This window comes from Mustela putorius, unplaced genomic scaffold, assembly GCF_011764305.1.
Source record: "Mustela putorius furo isolate JIRA1106 unplaced genomic scaffold, ASM1176430v1.1 tig00000196_pilon_pilon_pilon, whole genome shotgun sequence".
NCBI classification, from domain to species: domain Eukaryota; kingdom Metazoa; phylum Chordata; class Mammalia; order Carnivora; family Mustelidae; genus Mustela; species Mustela putorius.
In genome coordinates this window covers 15,809,989-15,834,508 of record NW_025421310.1, presented here as the reverse complement: position 1 = coordinate 15,834,508, position 24,520 = coordinate 15,809,989, and the positions used below count along the sequence as shown (strand labels likewise).

Here is a 24,520-nt window from a genome sequence, read left to right as displayed (position 1 = left end):
CAAGATCCCAGGATTATGACCTGGAGCCCAATGCAGAATGCTTAACCGACGTGAGCCACCTAGGCGCCTCTTTATTTTTCCTTTATTGATTACTCCTTTCTGAGGCAGCAAGTTCTACCTGGTTTTCATTCCACACCATAGGTATTCTAGTGTGGCCTATTTTAAGGTAATTCCTATACATTCTGGCTATGCTGCTAAATGATGCTATGATCTTGGACTCTTTTTTTTTTTTTTAACCTCTCTGAGCCTTGGTTTCCTCTGTGCTGATGGGGATAATATACCCTCTCTTGCAGATGTGTGGAGGGCCATGGCTGACTTGGATGCAGTTGGAGTCATCTCACGGCACATGGAATACACAATTTATCTTGCTTCCTGTCTTGATAACAACATCTTGGTTTTCACGCTGTCTTAGAACAAGTAGAACTTGACTTACATGTAAGTTGTGAATTCACGTACTTTTGACAGAGGTGTTATTTTAGTTTAGTTTAGTTTAGTTTAAAGCAGGCTCCACACCCAGTGCAGAGCCCAGTGTGGAACTCAAACTCACCACTGTGAGATCAAGACCCGAGCTGAGATCAAGAGTTGGCCACTCAACCAGCCTAGTCACCCAGGCATCCCTTCTGTTTATCATTTTTCAAAAAATGTGACACGTAACACTTTCTCTGCCTGGACCTGTCCTCACACCTGTTATGCTGGCCTGGGGGTCAGACGTGTAACTGGTGTGGTGCTGGTGATGATGAGCAAGACAATTGTTAAGTCTTTTTACCCTAATTGCTGTTGTCCTATTATTTCCCTTTTTTTTTAAAGATTTTATTTTATATCGTGGTGATACATACAAAAACTGTTGCTTCTGGTCCTGCATTAAAACTTGAATATGTAGGGCATTTTTCAAGGATTCATCCCTGGAGATACAGTATTTGTTTTTCTCTGTCTGACTTATTTTGCTTAGCACAATACCCTCTAGGTACATCCATACTGTTGTAAATATCAGGATCTCATCCTTTTTGATGGCTGAGTAATATACCATTGTGTGTATGTACCACTTCGTCTTCTGTTGCCGGACACTTGGGCTGCTTCCATACCTTGGCTTGGAAAAAAAAAATGCTGCAGTAGGCTTAGGGGTGCCTCTGTGCTTTCAGAATGTTGAGTCTGATGTGTCAACTGCCACAACAGTCGTGGCAACTCAGGAAGGGAGCCGGGTCCAGGAGGTAAGAGGAGGAGTGCAGCTTTAGGCAATCTGAGTTGAGGTGTCTGTGGGACCCGCAGGTGTAGGTTCTGGTTGGACAGTCAAAATGTAGGGATGGGTGCTTGGGGGAAGAGAGATGCAATCATGCTGTTGCCAAGGGATATATTCCTTGTAGAGAGAGTGACAGTTAAGGATTTAGGGTAATTCCTTCTTTTCTTGGGCAGATAAAGGGGAAGAATAAAGGAGTAGTGGATGGAAGGGGAGGGACGTGGCTTTGATGCCAGGAAGGCATTTTTGCCCAGATGTCTAGAGAAGAGAGATTTCAAGGAATGAAATGTCAGCAATGTTCGATGATGTGAAAAGTTGCAAAGCAGCTTGATTAGGGGGTGGGGGTAGATCGAGGAGGTTGTCACTGAGTACTGAAAGAAAATGGGAGGTGAGTCGTGGAGTCCTAAGCCAGACAGAGAGATAGAGTGATGGGGCGTGAGACCATGGAGGTCACACACAAGAATAGCCTTTTAGAAAGTTTAATGGTAAAGACACAGACGATCATAACTCCAGACATAGCTTGGACAAGGGTGGGTTTTACAGGCTGTGTTTACCTATTTGCAGGTTGACTGAAGGGAGATGACAGATGGTGCATGGTGCTGGGTGTTGTGGGTTGAGATGGGATCAGGTATACAGAAAAGCACACAGAGAGGAGTGTATGGATGCCCTGACTGCTTCTGTAGAACGCGAGGCCAACATTAGGCATGGAGGGGAACGTGGCTCAAGGAGATGTGCAGTCTCAGATACAGACCACATGGCTCAGAGTCTTACAGGGCTCTCCTTGCCTCTGCGTGGCCCTTCTCACAGGGTTTAAGTTTTGAACAGTCCTTTTGTTGCTCTGGGTTTGGGGTGTGACTGGAGAGACAGAGCAGAGAGCAAGGGCTGAGGAAAGACCAAGAGGGCAGGAACTCACAGAGGGGAGTCTACTACCCTCTCTGCCTTCCCTGGTATGGGCTCTCTCCTGATCTGGATGGACGGATGACCTGCCATTACTTCTTTTAAAAATGCATTTGGCTTTACCCTGCCAGAAAGCAACACATGTTTATTGAAGAATAGTGGGAAACCCCAGAGAAACTGAAGGAAGAAAATAAGCACTCAGCTGAAGACAACCATTCAAAAGTTCTGGCACCTTTTCCTCCCAACTTTCACTGAAGTTGAACAGATAAATGTATATATATGAAGTGATTTCTGGGAAAGACCAAAAAAAAAAAAAAAAAAGATACCAACAACAAGAAAACAAAAAAGAGAACAAAGCAGAAGAAAACGGTGTTCATTTTCTTCCTGAGGCTGCCCTTCCTCCGTACTGCTACTTGGTTTTACTACCTGCTTTTCTCCCTGGGCTTTCTTGACAAAACATGGTTCCACTACTTTTACCTTCTTCAAAGTGTTTGACAGAGTCGTTTGCTTTCAACATGGAGTTTGAGCAAAATGGACTATTGTTTTAAAATATTCTATCATGTGTGCTGTAATATCTCATCCTGGACATGATACAAATGCTATGATCAAAAGAGGAGATGCTTTTAAAGTGATCACCAGAGTTGTGAAATTCATTGGCATGATCCTTCTTTTTTTTTTTTTAAAGATTTTATTTATTTATTTGACAGACAGAGATCACAAGTAGGCAGAGAGGCAGGCAGAGAGAGGAGGAAGCAGGCTCCCTGCAGAGCAGAAAGCCCGATGCGGGGCTCAATCCCAGGACCCTGGGATCATGACCTGAGCTGAGGGCAGAGGCTTAACCCACTGAGCCACCCAGGCGCCCCAAAATGATCCTTCTTTTGAGGGTCATAATTCGTTTAATTTTTTTCTGCTCCAGCTTAACCTTCGCAGTCTTCATTTGTTATGTGCATTAGACACAGTATTAGCAGTAGTGGCAGTAAAAATACTCCTGTCACCCTTTACAGGTACCATTTTACTAGCATCACCTTACCACTGTAGCAGCTTTAAACCCTGTTTCCACCCTGTTCATTCCTTTAAATGCCTTTTCTCTCTGGCTTTCCTTAAAACCTTTTCTTAGTTTTTGGTGTTCTATAGCTTTACCACAAAATGTTTAATTGAAGATTTCTCATCTTGCTTGGTATCTGTGCATTTCCTGTATTTCTGGATTTATCATTTCTGTAATATCCTCAGCTGTTTTCTTCTGAAATGTTGACTCTGTCCTTCTGCTGTACTTCCCAGGATTCTTATTTAAACCTCCCGTCTGTTGTTCGTGTCTCTCAAGCTGGCGTTCATCCTCTTCTCCTGCCTCCTTGTGTTGCATTCTGGGGAATGTCTTCACTTCTTGGTGCAGTGTTGTGAAGTCCTTCATTCGGGGCTCATCTACTGCCCCACCATTCTGGTGTGTTTTCTGTTGTGTTTTACGTCTCAGTGATTTTTGGTCCCTGTTTAACTTCCTTCAGTTCCATGTTCACACTTGGCCTGTTGCTTTTGATAGGCTCTTGATCCTTCTTCATTTTTAAACCTCTTTTGTGTTCTTAAACAATTAACATGTAATATTTTCTATTCTGTATCTGATCATTCCAGTGTCTGAAGTCTTCATTTTCCCTCAGTCTTCTGTCTCTCACAGTGGCCTCATTTCTTGCATGCTCTGTGAAGGGATTTTGAGACCAGATTTATTGGAACATAGATGTAATCTCTTTTAATTCTGTTTTTTGGTGGTTTTTTTTGTTTGTTTGTTTTTTCCTGGAGGGTTTGTCTTTCCTTTGCCAGGAGGCTGAGAGTGTTCTTGGTTGGGATCACTTTGGTCCCATTTGAGGGTCCTGGTTTATTAAGGAAATCTCAGGTTCAGTTCCCCCAACTTACCATGTGGTGGGAACGGGGTCTGGAGGGCACAGGCCTGTAGAGATCCTGCAGTGAAAATGGCATTTGTTCTCTGGCACCCTGATTTGTTTCTCTTGAGCTTGTTGCTTACAGATCAGGTTTGGGCTCACTTGTTTCTGCCACCTCCCTCTTCCTGCTTTTTTTCCTACCATTTTCTAAGTCCTTTGTTAGTTTTCTGATGTCCTCTAAAGCCCAGAAATGTTTTGTGAATTCCATTTGCCATCACTAATTGCAAGTCTCATCCTGCAGCAGGAAGGCCAGCGCCAGACACTGTAATGCTCTACCTCCCACAGAGGAGATTTTAATACCCTCTCCTCGTGTTCAGAAATTCTAGATTGGAGATGGAGTTATGGATACATTACCATCTACAGAGGATTAGTTGCCTATATAATAGAACAAGTATGCATTATTCTAATCTTCCTAAAACTTCCATTTTGCATAATAAATATGAATGAATAAGGAACCCGCATTACTTTAGTTTATGCAGATGTTCTCTTTCTGTCTCTGGCTTTAGATGGTAGGTTGTAATTTGTATGGTTCATTCTGAAAATTGGGTAACTTCATTCTTTTTTTCTACATGTTGGTGCCATATAAAGTGATGATCCCTGTGGAGCAAGATTTATGGAGATTCAGAGGTAAATATTTATCAACATCTAAATAATTGGGGAGGCTTTTCTTTACAAAAGGTAGAATTATTAAGACCTGTTTAATCACAGAAGGGATATCCTGTAAAGCTAGCCCATAAATAAAAAGTGGATCAGAAGAAAGCAGAGAGAGGAGAGAATTTGGAAGGAGCACGTGTAGGGACACCTACTGCCTATCCCTGTAAGTCAGGGGCAATCCGGAAGGGAAACCTTGTTAAAGGAGGCAGTAGTGTTTAGATGTAATGAGCTACTGGAAACCTCACAGTGTTCTGGTGAAGCAAGTGGTGTGCAATCAATTCCGCCAGCCCAGTTGAAGTTGTGGCTTCAGGCAGCAAGCGAGCAGGCCTTTCTGTCTGCCTTTATCTCCAGTGGGAGCGACTTGTCCTCCTTGAAGTCAGCCTCCAGACATCTTTTCCTGTCGCTACACATCTGTGCATCACTGAGAATTTCTGCGGTTGCTGCTTCATGGAGATGTTTGTCAGTTTTGGGTTTTGTTTGTTTTGTTTTTTACCGAGGTTCACTTGCTAACTTTTCTCTTCTCTTAAAAATATATTTAATCTAGGGGTGCCTGGGTGGCTCAGTGGGTTAAAGCCTCTGCCTTCGGCTCGGGTCGAAGGCATGATCCCAGGGTCCTGGGATTGAGCCCCACATCAGGCTCTCTGCTCAGCAGGGAGCCTGCTTCCCTTCCTCTCTCTCTGCCTGCCTCTCTGCCTATTTGTGATCTCTGTCTGCCAAATAAATAAATAAAATCTTTAAAAAATATATGTGTTTAATCTAGGGGCACCTGGGTGGCTACGTGGGTGGGTTAAGCCTGTCTCTTCAGCTCAGGTTATGATCTCAGGGTCCTGGGATTGAGTCCTGCATCAGCAGGGAGCCCTCTTCCTCCTCCTCCTCCTCTCTCTCTCTCTCTCTCTCTCTCTGCCTCTCTGCCTACTTGTGATCTCTCTCTGTCAAATAAATAAGTAAGTAAATAAATCTTTTAAAAATATATATATAATCTCTTCCAGGAAGAGATTATGCTGAGTGAAAAAAGTCAAGCAGAGAGAGTCAATTATCATATGGTTTCACTTATTTGTGGAGCATTACAAATAGCATGGCGGACAAGGGGAGATGGAGAGAAGGGAGTTGAGGGAAACTGGAAGGGGAGGTGAACCATGACAGACTATGGACTCTGAAAAATAATCTGAGGGTTTTGAAGGGATAGGGGGTGGGAGGTTGGGGGAACCAGGTGGTGGGTATTAGAGAGGGCACGGATTGCATGGAGCACTGGGTGTGGTGCAAAAACAATGAATACTGTTACACTGAAAAAAATATATATATATATATTTCATCTATCATTACCATGTATTTCAAATGGTAGTGGGGGATGATGGTGTGGGACCCCATGAAGTGAATTTACACTGCCATCTTGACCACAATATAAGTGTCGTACACAGCCGTCCTGTGTCCCCTTTCCTTCTGAAATGGATTCTCTCTTCCCAGCTGTTATCAATAGAAGACAGGGGTCTTTGTTCTTGTAGGTGACTTGTCCAAGATCGCACAGCTTTCGAGGTTTAACCTTTGGTCTGATTGTAGGACCCATTTTCTTTAACTCAGTGCCATGCAACCTACCATGTAGGAGTCTCAATACTCTCCTGCTTTTGAAGCTGTACCCCACAGGCCACGTCTACCAGTGCATATCTATTCTTGTCTAGTTCACTCATTTATTGCACACATTTACTGGATGCCAGCTATGTGTTTCAGGCACCTTTCTAAGTGCTGGAGATATGGCAGTGGGCAAGTCAGACACAACCCCCTGCCCTCATTGAGCATGTTCCATTTCCTACTACTAGAAGCATCCACCAGGAACAATGGACTCATGCCAGAAGTCCAGCAATGATATGAGTTCCAGAAATTTCTGAATGGTTCTTTGTGGAAGTGATGATTTGGCGGCAGCCCTCGAGGTAGCTATCTGCACAGGCCAAAAAAAAAAAAAAAAAAAAAAAGGAGGGCTGGTGTAGAAATGCCTGATGAATGGGCTTCAAGGTCAAATAACTGAGCTAGGTCTTTAAGGTCTTATTTAGCTCTGAGATTTTTCAAGAACTTTCCATGATACATATGCATATTATAGAAAAAACCCTATTCAAAGCACACTGTAAATTTGGAGGACGATTGTCTTTGCATTATTTTTGTGATTAAATGACAGTTGATGATACAGGCACTGTTGTAAGTCACTTATCCCTGTGCCAGCACTTTGTGGTAAATTCTCTTATCATCCTTATTTTTCAGAGGTAGAGACTGATGCAAACGGAGAAGTTTGGTGGTTCTCCACTGGCCACAGCTAAGCTAGCAAAAAGCAAAAAGCAGAACCTGCATTGGAACCAGGCACTGTGGCTCTAGACCCCAACTCTTCACCCTTGGGCTTCTTGCATCACGTCTGCTTCCTTGTCACTAAGAACTTGGTGCAGGAGTTTAACAGTACCTTTAACTTCTAGTTTTTCTTTCTCAGAACTGAATCTGCATTGCAGTGCATCTCTGCATAAACATGTGTTTAATATTGTCACCTTTAATTTTGTTTTTAGGTAAGATCTGAAGAAGTCAATCTGTTTCTTCTATGGCTTCAAGCACTTCAGACAAACTTTGCAGAAGAGCAGGTGCTGATTTTTGCTTGCCTCGTGCCTGGTTTCCCAGCGATCATGTCATCCAGAGGGACCTGCATGGTGGAGACACTCATCAGTCCTAGCCCTGGTGTGGCGGATGGTGAGGAACATTTTAGCCAGCTTTACAGGTTGAAATGACTCTGGAAGTTCTCTTGAGGGATTCCTCAGCTTGTCATGATCCTGAATAGAACCCTTTATTTCGTAGATGGGTTTGGAGGAGGAATTATCCCCTGCTCTTGTTCACAGTAATGTCTTACAGACATTAGAATAGAAAGAATCAGAGCCTTTTTTATATGCAATGAGGACGGGAGACATTTACTGAAGTGGTGGAAACAGGAATGGAAGGGAGGACTCAGATGTTGGAAACAGCAGGAAGTGGAGACACATCATGTATCTGGAGTGTTTTCTTGGCTGTGAATGAAATTTAAATCTGCCATCCGAAACTACTGTTTATTGTCCTCAGCATGATTGTTTCACAAGTGGACATTCATCTGCTCACCCAGCTGTGTATTTTCATGCCGCATTCATGGAAATACAGTAGCTGCTTCCTGGGAAAGTCATGGCAACCATCTGTGTCCCATGAGTTTTTAAGAAACTTGCCAGTTAGGGCCAATGATTGATTAATGCACATCACTTTATTGCCCAAAGACAGGTATTTGATCCTTAGGCTGACCAAAGCAGAATTTGGCAGAGAGAAGAATAGTTTAGAGGGAGAGGTGGCTTCATGGCACTTTGTACCGTATTTCCAACCCCTTGATGCTCGCTGGCCTGGAGTGTAGCGTGAGCAGGTTCCAAAGGAGGGGCAGATGTATTTTAATGAGGCCATTTTTTTAAAACCCTTTGAACGTTGGTGAAAGAACTCCTTTTTTTCCCCACTCCGGAGCAAAGATAGATCCACAAGAATCACTCCACTCTTGCCGGCCATATCAGGGGAAAGGATCGCTGAGGACCAAACATGCTTTTTCCTTCAAGTACTATTGAATTGTATGGTTATTCAGGTAAAAGCAAAATCTTGGATAATTCAGGAATGGTCTTTCTCTTGATAGGAAAGAGGAAACATTGCTTATTTTCTCCCAGCTCATCCATATTTTATATGTTTGCTTGTTTGTTTGTTTGTTTGTTTTTTGAGTTGACTCTTTATGATATTTCACTAGAACTTGAATATGTGCTATATCACATCAGCAAAGACCTGGCATACATAATATTTTGTGTGAGAGTGTATGTCAAGGAAACATTTCAGTTCTCCCATCTGCTTTCATATTACCATATTCACACAGAACACTTCACTTCTAACACTGTGGCTGAGGCTGTGGATTTTTCCCTCACCAGGCAACTCTGCAACACCAGCTGGGTGTCCTGTAGTTTCACTCAGCTTTGACACTGTCTGCCTTGATATGGCATCTGATCCCACAGGTTAAGGGCTCAGTCCCGTGAGACTGTTCCAACACATTCAGGTGCCAGTCACAAGTAGGAGGGGCCCAGGTTACCCACAACTTCTCTACAACTTGGCTACAAATCAGAGGTTCCTTCAACTCCTCCTCCGGTTCAACTGAGTGGCTCGCAGAACTCTGGGAAACATTTGTTTTCATTTACAATTTATGAAAGATATGATAAAGGATACAGATGAACAGTCAGATGCAGAGACACAAAGGGCACAGTCTGGGAGGGTCGCAAGCACAGGAATGTATTCCTGTGGAGCTGGATTTCATCCCCCTCCTGGTACCTGGATATGTTTACTTACCTGGAAGTTTCCTGAAACCCCTGCTTTGAGGATTTTTTTTAAAAAGATTTTATTTATTTATCAGAGAGAGGGGGGGAGAGAGCGAACACAGGCATAGGCAGAGGGAGAAGCAGGCTCCCTGCTGAGCAAGGAGCCCGATGTGGGACTCGATCCCAGGATGCTGGGATCATGACCTGAGCCGAAGGCAGCTGCTTAACCAACTGAGCCACCCAGGCATCCCTTCTTGTTGAAGTCTTCTATTAACGGTGTTGAGGTATGGTGACCCCAGACCCCAGACCTTGCCCAGTGGTGAGTCAGACCATCCCAGGCCATGCAACTGCCCAGAGTAGCCCTTCCTTATATCCTGGATCTTTCATCCACTAGGTGCTACTTACAGCTTCTTATGGAGGGGCCAATATTTGGGCAACTGTGCAACCTAAGGGCAGTAAGCTCCAGAAAGGAAGGAAACATGAGGGAATTTCTAGTTTCACTGCTCAGGGTTTTGGGGGGTTTTGTTTGTTTGTTTGTTTGTTTTCCCCTATGAAAAATGAAGGCTAACAGGACAGAAGTATCCCTTTGATTAGTGCTGGGGTGGGGAAGCAAATTTTCTTCTCCCTATTATTGGAAAGCAGGCAAAATTAGTTAAAGTGAGTAATCAGAAACAATTTGGGAGGGAAAGAGATCACAACAGGCATTAATCCATGTGGTGAATGTGAACTACTAATTCAGTTGTCTTTGGGTGTTTACTTACATACACACAAATGTGCATGCTCGGATCAGGGGAAAACAGCAGAAACTTGATGCCTTTTGAAATATGTAGAAGTACTAACCTTTAGAGGTACTGGGCTGTGTATTTGTTAGCTATCTGTATATGGGTATTTTTTTCAGAACTTGTTTCTGACTTGATAAATAGTCTATATTCACTGTGGAAAACATAGTATACTTTAATATATTGAAATTAAAGTTCTTTATTGAGAACTTGTCTGCCTCATGCAAGTGCCTCCAGGTATATAAAAGGTGGGAGGTCGGGGTACCAGGTGGTGGGTATTATAGAGGGCATGGATTGCATGGAGCACTGGGTGTGGTACAAAAACAATAAATACTGTTATGCTGAAAATAAAAAAAAAAAAAAGAAAGTTAGTAAGAGAGCTGGACATACAGCAAGTAGTAGCTCAAGTCCAATACCATGTAACTTTTTGTATTGATTATGAAATTTAAAGAAGGAGAAAGGGACTTTTTTTTATTATTCTATTTCTTTTCAGTGTTCCAGAATTCATTGTTTATGCACCACACCCAGTGCTTCATGCAATATGTGCTCTCCATAATACCCATCACCAGGCTCACCCAACCCCCTACCTGCCTCCCTTCTAAAGCCCTCAGTTTGCTTCTCAGAGTCCACAGTCTCTCATGGTTTGTCTCCCCCACCAATTTCCCTCAACTCACTTCTCCCCTCCATCTCCCAATGTCCTCTGTGTTATTCCTTATGCTCCAGAAATAAGAAACCATATAATAATTGACTCTGCTTGACTTATTTCACTCAGCATAATCTCTTCCAGTCCAGTTCATGTTGATACAAAAGTTGGGTATTCATTCTTTCTGATGGAGGCATAATAATCCATATTGTATATGGACCACATCTTTATCCATTCATCCATTGAAGGGCATCTTGGTTCTTTCCACACTTTAGTGACTTTGGCCATTGCTGCTATGAACATTGGTGTACAGATGGCCCTTCTTTTCACTACATCTGTATCTTCTTGGTATATACCGAGTGCAGTTGCAGGGTCATAGGGCAGCTCCATTATAATTTTTTTGAGGAATTTCCACACTGTTTCCCAATGAGGCTGCACCAAGAAAGGGACTTGTTATTAATTCTGTGGAGCTGGCCAAGTCTGATACTCAAAGATGAATTCTTTCAGACATAAAGTAGTTTATACTGATTCTATTCTTCAGATTCATCTACAAGGAAAAGGCTATAAAACTAAAGTCCCATGGATTTGATTAGGGTAGTATTGGATGTTAAAGTACCTGAAATGATGAAGAATGTCTGTACATTCTTTTACATTTGTCTCAGTCCTAAAATATTAAATTAGTTATAATGTATGTGAAAATATCCTTACTATTAGAATTGCTTATCCTTTCTCAAATTTTTTAGTGGCTTAGTACTTAGTACTTCCACCGCTGTATGCCATAGCTGCAATAAGCAAGCAGTAACAGGAGCCACCATCCCACCTTTGTCAGGTCACAAGGCAGAATCAGAAACAAGTCTACCAAAAAATGTCATCCCTAATAATTTCTGGTACTTTAATTTTAAAGTTATAGTTGATATTCATCCAATCAAATATATAGCTGAGGTATATGTTTGTGAGAAATTGAACTGTTTAGGGTGGTGGGTTACACTCACTCCCCTAATCATGTATTCTGTTTCCTTCCAGACATCCCCCATTTGAGACCAGCGCCAGTGTATGTACATTACTACAACTCAAGACAATGAAAACATTTATAGTATAAAAATTCCATACATGGCAGTTCACATTGTTTTTATTAAATGGATTATAAATTTCTTTTTGGGAAAAAAAAAGTATCTAGCTATAATCCAAAACACTCAAAATCGAATTGCTGTACTGCCCCAAATCATACAGGTATGTCATTCCTCTTTTTCTTATATTTTACATAGGTAAAAATACACTAATACATACCAAAGTAATTGACTCATAGGGGTTTTGGTTCCTAAAGGATGCTGGTTCTAGGGATTATGTTTATGGGTGGGCTCTCTCTCTGTTGCTGAGGTGTCAGAGGGACTTCTGAGGTAGCACTTGCCATGCTCTGCTGACATTGCCATGACAAGGTGATCTTGGAGGCCAGGGAGATGTTCTGAGAACATGGTGCTGTGTGCAGTCTCCTGGACCCTCTCATTTTCTTTTCTTTGCTCAAGAACCAGTGACATCGGAGCATAAGACCAGGGGCCTGTGTTGCCTTCACCCATCCCCAGCACCAGGCAGGCCCTCAAGAATCATGTAGGTGGGCTGTGGGAAGGACCTATTCAACTGCCAAGTGCCTTTTTGCATCTCAGGGGGAGGAGTGGAAGAGCATCTCAGGATTTTGAGGTGCCATGATGGAATGCCTGGAAGAAAAGGCAGACTCTCTTTCAAAGGCTTTCAGTGAAGACCTCTTTCTGTGTGGGGCCCATGGTATACCTTCTCTCCCTTGTGGTCCTTGGTCATAGAGAAATGGGCTTTCCCAGCAGGTTGAGTTGCTTAGAGACTTTGTGCTGTGTAGAAAAGGACAACTTGGGGAGGTTTGAGAGGAGCTGCTTCATGGCAGGGGCCTGCTTTTATGCACAAAGCATGGTCCCCTTAGAGCAGGTTCGCTGATGCCCAGGAGTTCCCAAAAGTGTAACTAGGCCTGAGCTGCAAGAGTTCACACACCTGAGTGGCAGGTAGCATCTTGGTGGAGGAGCACCAAACTGAGGTCCAGAGCACGTGTCCTCATTGATTAAGAACTGACTACAGAGCTAGACAAACTTATTGTCAAGAAGTCTGAGGGGGATACAGTTACAGTAAAGAGCAGCAAAATACTTACTGAAGATTTTGAAAGGGAGCTTTGGGGTGTGTGGGTGGCTCAGTTGGTTAAATGTCTGCCAGAGATCAAACCCTGTGTTGGGGGGCGGGGAGTCCCTGCTCAGTGGGGAGTCTGCTTCTCCCTCCCCCTTTCTCTCTGCCACTCCCCCTGTCTGTGCTCACTTTCTCTCTGTCTCTCTGTGTCAAATAAATTTTATAAATCTTTTAAAACATAAAAATACAAGAAAGATTTGAAACTTAAATTCATTAGTTGTAACATGTAATAGGAACCCTGTAAACAGTAATGATCACTGCTGAGAACAAAATTGATTTTTTTAAAGATTTTATTTATTTGACAGAGATCCCAAGTAGGCAGAAAGGCAAGCAGAGAGAGAGAGGAGGAGGAAGCAGGCTCCCCACCAAGCAGTGAGCCCAATGCAGGACTCAATCCCAGGACCCTGAGATCATGACCTGAGCTTAACCCACTGAGCCACCCAGGTGCCCCACAAAATTGATTTTCCGAAGGAATATCCCAGAACACTGAGGAAAATTTCAAAGAGATGGAAATGAGAAACGAATAAGTAAGATCTGAGGTCAGGTCCAAATCTACCTTGCAAGTACCCTGAGGACAAAAGGAGAAAATAACAGAAGTTATAACTGAACTAATGCAGCATTTACTTGAGCTGAAAAACAATCATGCCTTCAGTTCATAAAGCCTTCAAGTCCCAGGGAGAATTAGCTGAACAGACTCAAATCAAAACAGACATAAACCTATTTGACTTTCAGGGACTAAGAAAAAATTGTCAGAGTTCCAAACAGAAACCACCAGTTCCTTCTAGAAAATGAGACAGAGTATCATTGAATATTGACTTTAAGCTCTATCCCTCAGAGCTGAAAGAACTCTCTTAGAACTCTTGCTTCCTATCACATACGTAAGCAGATGTCAGATTGATTAACCTTGTAAATTGGTTTAAGTTCTAACTCTACAAACAAAATGATAAAGAATTTGGAGACAATCTAGGGGCATGTAAAAATTTGGGAAGTGGTAGACTGACTACCTTAGGTAGAGATAAGACCCACAGACCATAGAAGAAATGACATGCCACTTTATTTTAAAAATTTGAAAAAGATTTGTATATCAAAAAAGAGTAAAGCTGCATGTGGGCAACAGGCTGTGAAAAGCATCTGTAACATCAGCTGTTCAAGGAGTTCATGTCTCTGACATGCCTAAAAATTGAGAAGAAGACAAACAGTCCGATTGAAAAACAGACCAAATGAGAGGAAGGAGAAGTTCATGGAAAAGGAAACAGAAATGACCCTGGATTTCATAGTGAGCCAGGGAACATCATTAGTTCTGGACCATGTTGAGACACCTTTACTCACTCACCCTGTAGACAAAAACTAAAAAATCATCAGGTAGACAAAAATTTGCATGAAATCATATATAAGAAACTCAGTCCCACTCTTTGATAAATTTTACAGTCTATCTTGTGTGATTGTTAAGTCAATTCAAAACAATCTGTTTAGAGACTCTGACTGTTCCCTACTTGGTTACAAATTTCCAGGGAACCATCACTGTATTCATTGAGAATAAGTTCCTCATTCTTGAAAAATACATTTGAGTGATGAAAAATAGCAAGAATAGCGGAATAACCACAAATTCAAGGTTCTAGTTTTCCCCCCGCCCTTAGTTGGAAAGGAAACTTTTCACACATGTGAGTCATCTACTTTTATTATCTGGCTTTCTTAGTTTCCGTAAAGTCTGACGTCCTGAATCAGTTTGGATGGTTGTCTCATCCTAACTCAAACTGTCTTAAAGAGTGAAAAAAACAAAAAAAAAAAAAACTTCAATCTCATGAAGAAGCAGCTCATGGCAGGGCTTGCAGAGAATGTGTTTTATTCACACAGTCTCCATGATTCTCTCCATTTTTCCCTACTCTGCCCTTTCCCTCTGGCCAGTTTGTCTTCCACCCCCTGCTGACTGTGTGATGGCTGCCCGCAGTGGGGGCACTGCTTTCCTTGTTCACATTCAGAGACAACCCAGATATTTCTGTAAAGCCCTTCCCGTTTGTATGTGGGGGACATCCTAGGTTACTGTCTCTCGTAGAACAGTAACAAGGCACTGACTGTCGTGCAGCTGGTTGTGTGAATGGCCCAGGAGGAACATGACTGGCTTCCATGACAGAACCCTTCCCTGTAGTGTGGATGGGGCCAGCTTCCTGTGAGTCACCTGGGCTGCAGTGGAGGAGGCACACAGTGCACTGGGGTTCAGGAAGGGGGAGGGAGGAAGGATGCTGGCAGTCAACTCTCCAGACCCAGTACTACCACACCCTGAAGACAGTCCTACCTAGAAATGGTCCCTGCCATTGTACAGACTCAATATGTCTCAGTGAGTTCTAGTAGTTTTTTAGTGCCACTGTAGCAAATGACAAATTCTCAGTGGCTTGAAACAACACAAATTGATTATCTTGCAGTTCTGGAGGTCAGAAGTTCAAAAATCAGTCTCAGTGTGGTAAAATCAGGGTGTTAACAGCCTGTGTTCCTTCTGGAGGCTCTAGAGGAGAATCCACTTTCTTGCCTTGTCCTGCTTCTAAGGCTGCCTGCATTCCCTGACTTGTGGCCCTTCATTGCACCACCTTTTATCCCTCTGTTTCCAGCTTCACATTGCCTTCTGATTGTGATCCTCCTGTCTCCTTATGGATCCTCATGATTACATTGGGACCACCGAGGTAATCCAGGATAATCTCTCCCCCCTCACACCTTAATTTAATCATGCTTGCTAAATCCCATTTGCCAGGTAAGGTAAAGTACTCAGAGCTTCTTGGGCTCAGGGTATGGTCATCTTTGGGGCAGTCACTATTCAGCTGATCAGTTGCCTCCTGTACTCCCTTTTATGCCTCACACCTCATCTCACATGGGTCTGCTGTGTTCCTCTCTTCATCTGCATTGCAAATGAGAAATGCAGCAATTTAAACCATTGAATATTAGATTTTGGAGATAGTTGTGGGAATAAAAGCACACATAATTTTATTTGTGTCCTAAAAGTTTTTGTTTGGAATTTTTAATTTTATCTAATTGTCCCTAGGTAAATTAAATATGATTAAATCAGTTGATCTGAAAAATATTTTCAAAGAGTATACCGCTGTTGTAAAGGCCCTTCAAAACAGTATTTTGAGTGTTGTTTCCAAATGAAGTTTACACTTTCACCCTTATCACTGTATTAAAGGTCATGTTTGAGGGTTTTGTGTGTGTGTGCTTTTTTCCAAAGTGAACTTGGTTCTCTATCTAAAACTAATACCTCTAACAGTATTTTTCACCAGGGAGGAGAGGAATTAGTGTATCTTCTAGACTAAGTTTTCTTTCCACGTGAAGAATCTGTTAGGACTAATATTCATGGGAGAAGGAAAAGACAGTAGCTCTTACACCCTGTATACTATGTTGACAACAACAGCATAAGCCTGACCAAAGCTGTACATCTGGATGTATCATTTCAGCTGAAACGTGTTCAGTGAAGTATGATTTATTCCTTAGTAATTCATTTTTGTGTGAGATAAAAGTACATCAACAGAAATTAGGGAAAGCAGAGTGGTAATTTTAAAATTTCATCAGTGACTGTTTTACCAGTTCTATAAGCACATTAATTGATATTAAAACCCATAAAAGCTCATTTGGGAATGAAAAAGAAAGTTTGAGGTGGTATTGATTTTTTTAATGATATTTGTATTTATGTGTATGATTACGCTTAGTTATACTTTGATTGAGTCCGAATGTGCCCTTCAACAATAATCCATGGGCTCTGGGGTTTCCTGAAGTTGTATGTCATGGGGTGAACAGTTAGAAAAAGTGAATCCCACAAATTGACAACCCTATGGGGGTTTATATATTACACAAACACATTTGTTGTTTGTTGACTGCCACTCCAGTACTTTCTGTGTCCTAGAGCTCTACCCACGTGGTGCAGGCTGCCCCCATCTGTGCTGGAGAATCATGACAGGGCATTCAGTGGCCTTAGGCATCCCCACAGAGCTGCAGTTGCATCCTCTCATTTCCCACCTAGTTTGTGGGAATCCCCCTTTAGCTTGACCCTGACAGTGGACAGGTCTCAGTATGAGCTGTCTGTGGGAAGAAACAAGATGTTGGGGGGGGCAGCGGTAGTTGTTGATGGGAAGTTTTAAGTGTCAGGTTGTATCTTGCAATTTCCTGAACCCTGGCAGTGCAGGCCTGGGCCAACCTGGTATGTCTGTTTCACCGACCAAATCTTCTTCATGTGCCCAAGAAGTGAAACCATATTTGCATTTGCCACCAGAATCAACTAATACTAAATAATAGTTGAGAATTCCAGCTTGATTATAGTGAGTGGAAAAGGGACCTCTCTCTGTGGTTAATTCTTACACATGATTTTACTGTTCATCTTCATAAAAGGAATAAGAAATGAGGAAACTTGGATTATCAGCTTGCTTTCACTCTCATCACTCACTGCAGTTATAATTGTCAAAATACCAAGATGTTTTTGGAAAGTGTTTGTTTGTTTGTTTGTTTGTTTGTTTTGTGGAGGGTGTAGAGACTAAGACTAAGGAAAGCATTGTTCTATCAAGAGAAGTCGTTTTCAATTTATGGTATGATGGGAAATCCATCTCGTATGTCCTATTTGGATAACAGAGCTCACTTTTAATTTTTTTAAACTTCCTTTGATTTTTTAATTGAAGTATAGCTGACCCAAAATGTTGCATTAGTTTCAGATATAAAACACAAGATTTGACAAGTCGGTATGTTATGCTGCGCTCGCCGTACTGTACCACCAACCATATTCCCTATGCTGTGCCTTTCGTCCTGCAACTTATTAATTTTGTAACTGGAAGCCTGTTATCTCCCACTGTATTTCACGCATTTTGCCTGTCCAGCCGCTGCCTCCTCTTTGGAAACGATCAATTTGTTCTCTGTAGTTATGGGTCTCTTTCTGTTTTTCTGTGTGTTCAGAGAAGTTTTTAAGATAACTTGGTGCCTTTAAACATATTCCTTGATTTACATTATTTTGGATACGTATTTGCTATGTTACCCAATTAGTTATGTAATGACTTCAAAATTTGGGGGCTTAAAACAACCCTTTTGTCATATTACATATGTTTTGAGGGTCAGAAATTAGGGCAGGATCTCATGGGGCAATTTTTATGCTTAATACGGCATTAACTGAGGTCAGTGGGTGGTGGCCTTCAGCAGGCGGCTGTTTGGTCTAGAGGATTCAGGATGACTTTAGGCACATGCCTGTGACTTTGATGGGTACAGTTGGGAGATGAAGCTCAGCTGGCCCTCCACTTCCGTGCAGTCTTTGTAACAAGGTTGTTGGACTTCTTTCCTGTCCACTCAGAGCTTCAATAGCAAATTTTCCAAGAGAGGGGTTGCTTTTGGACTTGGGCCTGAAACTGACACGTTTCTTCCACTCTCTTCCACTGTTTAACACAGTCACAGAGCCCATGTGAATCAAAGGGAATGGGGAGTCACAGAATTTGTGATCATTTTTTAACGTGCTACATATGTTCATATGTGCATTTTTTCCCATTTCTCTGACCTGTGGGAAAATGGAAGTTATTGATCAAAGAGTCACAGGTTATCAAGCTGTACGAGAGACATTAGACTTAATCCAACCTCCATACTTTATTGATTAAAGAATATATATGTAGGTGCACATGTACATCTCCATATCAGTTATTATATATACACTTGTATATCACTAAAAATGGTGTCCGTGGATCAGCCAATTCTTCTATTTTCATAGGAATGAAAAGGACTTGTCATTCCCCGGCAAATCTGAAGAAAGAAGCGAGAGCAAGAGTAAGGGAGAAAGAGAGTGAGAGGAGCATCTGATGGGATAGGATTTCTTACAAAAGGACTCCTGAAATGACCAGAGAAAACAGACCAGCAGAAAAGGGCAGACTTTGACCAAGCGGTGCTCAACGACGTGAATATACACATGGAACAGAAGAGGTTTTAACACTATTCCCTACTGATGTAGCCTTCATACTAAAGAGGACATCAGAAGTTTTCTGGAAGATACAATAGAAAACCATTTTGAGGAACTGGGGGAGGTGGCAGAGATGAGTGGAACAGAACACCAAAAACAGGAAGCCCAAGAAAGATTGGGTGTCGCTTCCAGTCAGCGACAAGAGAAGAATTAGGCACGAACCAGTCAGCTGCAAAAGACTGGGAGCAGGGGACAACAGTTGAAAAGGACGGCTGCCAGGAGCAACTCCACAGTCTCGCTTTTATTGGATAGAAAACAATAGCCAATAGAAGGATTGAGGAAGGTCAAATGTTAATCCCACCTTGCTGAGAAGCAAGAAGTAGGATAAAGTTTATAGTTAAGCACATTGAAAGAACTCTTCTAACTAACAACAGGCACTTCTGGGAAGAGAAAGGCTCGATGGCCGATAAGGGAGGCAGGCGGTTTTCATTCCACCCTGAGCTGACCTGGTGTTCCCAGGTGCTCCGCTTTCCTGAAGCAGGCGGCATTCCGCCCTGGGCCGGCCGGGCTTCCAGCCAGCGCAGCTTCTGTGAGGGGGCTGCATTCCGCCCTGAGCAAGCTGGGCATCCCCAGCTACCCAGCTTCACAGTCATATATCATCCTTTTCCCCAAAGACCTGTTGCCAGTACATGTATTTCTAGAGGTCATATGTAAATGTGCTTGGTAACTAGTAAAATCCTCCAGGGGTTACAGTTTAAGTAACAAATTGTTCCGAGGGGCAGCAGCAGTTGGGAAGTTGGACTCTACTCATTCCAAGGTTCCAAACAAAAAATCTTGCCCAACAAATGACAAGACTAAAACTATGAAAGGCTCTATGGAGATACCAGATAAGGAACTGTATACAACTCTAAATAGGAGAACTAGGAATCAAGAAGGATAGATAGGTAACTTCAAAACAATGAAAATCCTAGAGCAGAAATATCCCAAGGAGAAAACCATCAGCCAAGAAACATGAAAAGATTCCTGAAATCCTCAGTGATCACAAAAGAGCAAAGGAAAACACAATGTGTTAGTGTTAACCCAAGGAGGCAGACCCCAAAGAGTGTTGCTCAATCCAATGGATTGAATCGTGAAAAACGGATTTAATTATGGAGTGGGGCACCTGGGTGGCTGCTTTCTGCTGGGGTCCTGATGCCAGTGTCTTGGGCTCCAGACCTTTCTGGGGCTCTGTGCTCAGCAGGAAGCCTGCTTCTCCCTCTCCCACTTCCATGGCTTCTACTCCTTCTCAAATTGGGCTTCCTCTCTCACTGTCTCTGTCTTTCTGTCCAATTCGTCAATCAATCAAACAATTCCTTTCATTCAAGAAGTAAAAATCAAATGTTGACGCATGGGGCCCTAAAGAACAACAAGAATATGGAGGGTGGTTTGATTATCTTTTTAAGATTTTCTTTCTTCCTTTGACAGAGAGGAGAAGGAGGGAGAGAGACAGGCAGAGAGAGAGGGGTAAACAGGCTCCCTGCTAAGGAAAGAGCCAGATGCAGGGCAGGGTGCACAGGCTGCTGCCTCGCCAAGTCCAGCGTGAAGCCCTGCAGCAGCTCCAGCAGTCCCAAGCGGATCTCTCTGCTGGGTGGCGAAGGCGGCATCCGCTGAGGGAGCCCGGCCCTGGGAGGGCGGGCAGCACCTTGGGCACCTCCCGCTCGCCCTGGGGCCTGCCACTTCTCTCCCCACCCCTCCCCCTCTCAACCATTGTTCCCTTCTGTGAAGGGTTTTCATACTTGGTTTTAGGGCAAGAGCACAATTGAGTGTGAGGGGGGAAGGGCAGGACCAAAAGAGAGACCCAGTGGACTCTGCCCTGAGCCCAGAGCTTGCCTCAGGGCTCAATCTCAAGAGCCTGAGATCACCCCCTGAGCCAGAACCCAGAGTTGGGCACTTCACTGAGGGTGCCGCCCAGGTGCCCCTCAGCTGTTGTTGACCAATTTCTGGAGACGGGCGCCTGCGGTTAGTTCAGCGACTGCCTTGGGCTCAGTTCATGACCCCGGACTGGCAGGATCTCATCCCGCCTCTGGCTCGCAACTCCTTGGGGAGTCGGCTTCTCCCACTGACCTTCTCCTCTCTCATGCTCTCTCTCTCTCATTCTCTCACAAAGAAAGAAAGAAAAGCTTTCCAAAAAATGTCTTTAGCCTTGTTTTATGGGCTTCAATATGGTTGATCTCAATGAGTTTTCTCATCAGATGCAGACAACTGCCATGTCTTTCTAAAAGGGTCCTTTTGTGTTCTGAAATGTCTTTGTTCATTTATCAGGTGTCTTTCCATTGTCTCTTCTCAAGACCTAGGAAAAGCAGCCTTTGAGGATTCGTTTGGGTAAGGTCTAGTCCTTTTCATCCTTTTTCTTTCCATAAAATCTATACTAGCCTCTGCATCCTTCTAAGTAGAGTTTATTTTTCACTGACCTATTGATGTCTTTTCTTTCAATAGAATTTGAGTCGTTCACTCTGAAGGTCATTGTTGAAATGTTGAATTTGAAGTCTACTACCTCGCTAGGCATATTTTCTTTTTCCTGTCTATTCCTTCTTCCCTTTCCCTTTAGAACTGCCTTCCTTTCGATGACCTGAGTCCTTTGGAGGCTAATCTCTGCCTTCTTTGATTGGTGTCACAGAGGCAGTCAGAGATTAGTAGGTATTTCTGACCCTTTTTACAATTGTTCTCCCCTTCTTTAGGGAAGCTCTAGAGTCAGCTTTCTCGGAGGGATCATTTCATCCCGCTCCTAACTCATGCTCCTTACCGGGTCTCTACAGAATATTGTGACTTAGCCAGAAGAACACTTCCCTCTGGCTGGTAGGAACTCCAATGACCTCTAGCCTTGTAGGAGTCTTGGAAACCATGTGGTTCCATTGCCTTGACTCTTTGTCAGAACCTGGAGCATTTTCTAAGACACACACTGCTTCCTATGGACCAAGGACTCAAGAGGACTCCAGTGTGTATTTTCAAGAGCTTGTTTTCTACTTGAATTCCGTCTCTCTGGAACCCATGGCCTTTTCATCACTCCAGCCTTCCTGAATTCCAATCTCTCTTTCCTCACACCAGGGAGACTCCCATCTTTTCCTTGGAATCTCCTCCCTACCTTCACCATCCAGAATTCCTCCAGGTGAAAAGCCGAGTGAATCCTGGGGCTCAGTTTATTTTTTTATTTTTTTGCTTGTTTTTCTTTTCACAGGGTTCACAAATGTGCATTCATTTAAAGAGTTAGATATATAGATATATACATAGATAGATATAGACATATCTATATAGATAGATAGATACTTTTTTTCTTTTCAATTCCCCATGGGCTTCTGGTTGGTTACTTTTCCTCTCACAGGTTTGTATTAGTTTTCTAGGGGTGCTATTACAAGATACCACAAGCCTAGAGGCTGAAACAACAAAGTGGACAGAATTTGAGTCATTCACTCTGAAGGTCATTGCTGAAATATTAAACTTGAAGTCTACTACCTCGCTAGGCATATTTTTTCCCCCTGTCTATTCCTTCTTCCCTTTCCCTTTTGAACTGCCTTCCTTTTTATAACCTGAGTCCTTTGGAGGCTACTGTCTGCCTTCTTTTATTGGCTGTCACATGGGCAGTGAGAGATTAGTAGGTAATTCTGACCCTTTTTACAACTAACTAACTCAGGCTCCTTACCCGGTCTCTACAGAATATTCTGACTTAGCCAGAGGAACTCTTCCCTCTGGCTGGTTGTTATTCCAATGACCTCTAGCCTTGTAGTAGTTTTGGCAACCATCTGGTTCCATTGCCTTGACTCTTTGTTAGTACCTGAAGTATTTTCTTAGACACACACTGCTTCCTATGGAGCAAGGACTGAAGAGGACACCAGTGTGTATTTTTCCAAGAGTTTGATTTCTACTTGACTTATTTTTCTCTTGAACCCATGGCCTTTTCATCACTCCAGCCTTCCTGAATCCCAATCTCTCTTTCCTCACAGCAGGGAGACTTCCATCTTTTCCTTGGAATCTCCTCCCTATGCGCACCATCCAGAACTATTCCAGGTGAAAATTCAAATGAATCCTGGGGCTCAGTTTTTGTTTGTTTGCTTGCTTGCTTTCCTTTTCACACGGTTTTCAAATGTCCGTTCGTTTTCAATGTTTTAAAGAGTAATTTATGTAGATATAGATATAGACATATCTATATATAGAGATAGATTTTTTTTTCTCTTTTCCAATTCCTCATGGGCTTCTGATTGGTTACTTTTCCTCTAACAGGATTGTATTAGTTTTCTATGGTTGCTATTACAAGATACCACAAGCCTAGAGGCTGAAACAACAGAAGTGGACAGTATCACAGTTCTAGAGGCTACAGTGCTCGTAGACCATGCTCCTTTTGAAGGTATTATGGGAGGATCTGTTCCAGGCCCCTTTCCCAGCTTGATGTATTTGGACTTTGGACTTCTTCACATGGCCCTCTCCCTCAGTGCATATCTGTGTATCCACAGTCTCCCTTAGAAGGACACAAGTCCTCCTGAATTAGGGGCCCAGGCTATTCAAATATGATCTCATCCACGCTAGTTACATCTCCAGGGACCCTATTTCCAAATAAGGTCACAAACCCAGGTGCTGGGGTTTAGGACTGGGATAGTATATATGCATACACACACAAACACACACACACGTGTGTGTGTATGTCTCTCTCTATATATATTTATATTTACATTTATATGTACATATACTTTTTGATTTTTTTTTTTTTTTTGCCTAATAAAACATTTTTGTTCAGAATCTCAGTCTTCCTTCCTTTCAATAGAATATGATTCGCGGGGCACCTGGGTGGCTCAGTGGGTTAAAGCGTCGGCCTTCGGCTCAGGTCATGACCTGAGGGTCCTGGGATCGAGCCCTGCATCGGGCTCTCTGCTCAGTGGGGAGCCTGCTTCCTCCTCTCTCTCTCTGCCTGCCTCTCTGCCTACTTGTGATCTCTGCCTGTCAAATAAATAAATAAAATCTTTGGGGCGCCTGGGTGGGTCAGTGGTTGGGCCGCTGCCTTCGGCTCAGGTCATGATCTCAGGGACCTGGGATCGAGCCCCACATCAGGCTCTCTGCTCAGCAGGGAGCCTGTTTCCTCCTCTCTCTCTCTGCCTGCCTCTCTGCCTGCTTGTGATCTCTCTCTGTCAAATAAATAAATAAAATCTTAAAAATAAATAAATAAATAAATAAATAAATAAAATCTTTAAAAAAAAAAAAAAGAATATGATTCGCATGCTTTTGGTGCCTCCTGAACAATTTGAACACCTCTACCTCCTCTATTTCCATGAATGTTATTCTTACTAAAGTCGTCTGCCATTTATTTTTAAAAACAGTTGGCATCTTTTTGCAGTTTACAGTGTTTTTGGTTTGAGTATATGTTTATAGGCTGATGAAGGTGAATTTCATCCTACTCTTTCCTTCTGAATTTGTTCCTTTTTGGGAAAGTAAATTTTCTACTCTTTAAAAACAAGGACCTAGAAAAGCGAAATGGTTCTTTTTTGTGAGTCTGCATTCCATTTTCTCATTTTGCATGTGCTTTATGTGACCACAGTTTTGGGGGCTGACAGCATTTATCAGCATTTAAAAGAAAAAATGAAATTAAATTTAAATTAATTTAAATTAAATATATTTAAATTTAAAATGTAAAATGTAAAATGTAAATTAAATTCATTGGAAGGGGACGTGAAACATGAGAGACTAAGGACTCTGAAAATCAATCTGAGGGATTTGTAGGGGTGAGGGGTGGGAGGTTGGGGGAACCAGGTGGTGGGTATTAGAGAGGGAACATATTGCATGGAGCACTGGGTGAGGTGTAAAAACAAGGAATACTGTTATGCTGAAAATAAAAATTAAAAAAAAAACAGAAAAATTGAAAAAAACTTAAATACTTTTAAAGAAAAAAATGTATTTTAAAAAATGGATCTATGACTTTCTTTTT

At 42.5% G+C, this 24,520-nt stretch overlaps 1 long non-coding RNA gene across 1 annotated transcript; it reads left to right on the top strand.

The window, feature by feature from the left end:
* Positions 1-294: 294 nt before the first annotated feature.
* On the top strand, positions 295-23,227 carry LOC123391195. Its single transcript, XR_006605859.1, has 4 exons — positions 295-435; positions 7,257-7,434; positions 11,490-11,696; positions 18,388-23,227. It is a non-coding gene; the product is annotated as an uncharacterized LOC123391195 (long non-coding RNA).
* The last annotated feature ends 1,293 nt before the right edge of the window (positions 23,228-24,520 follow it).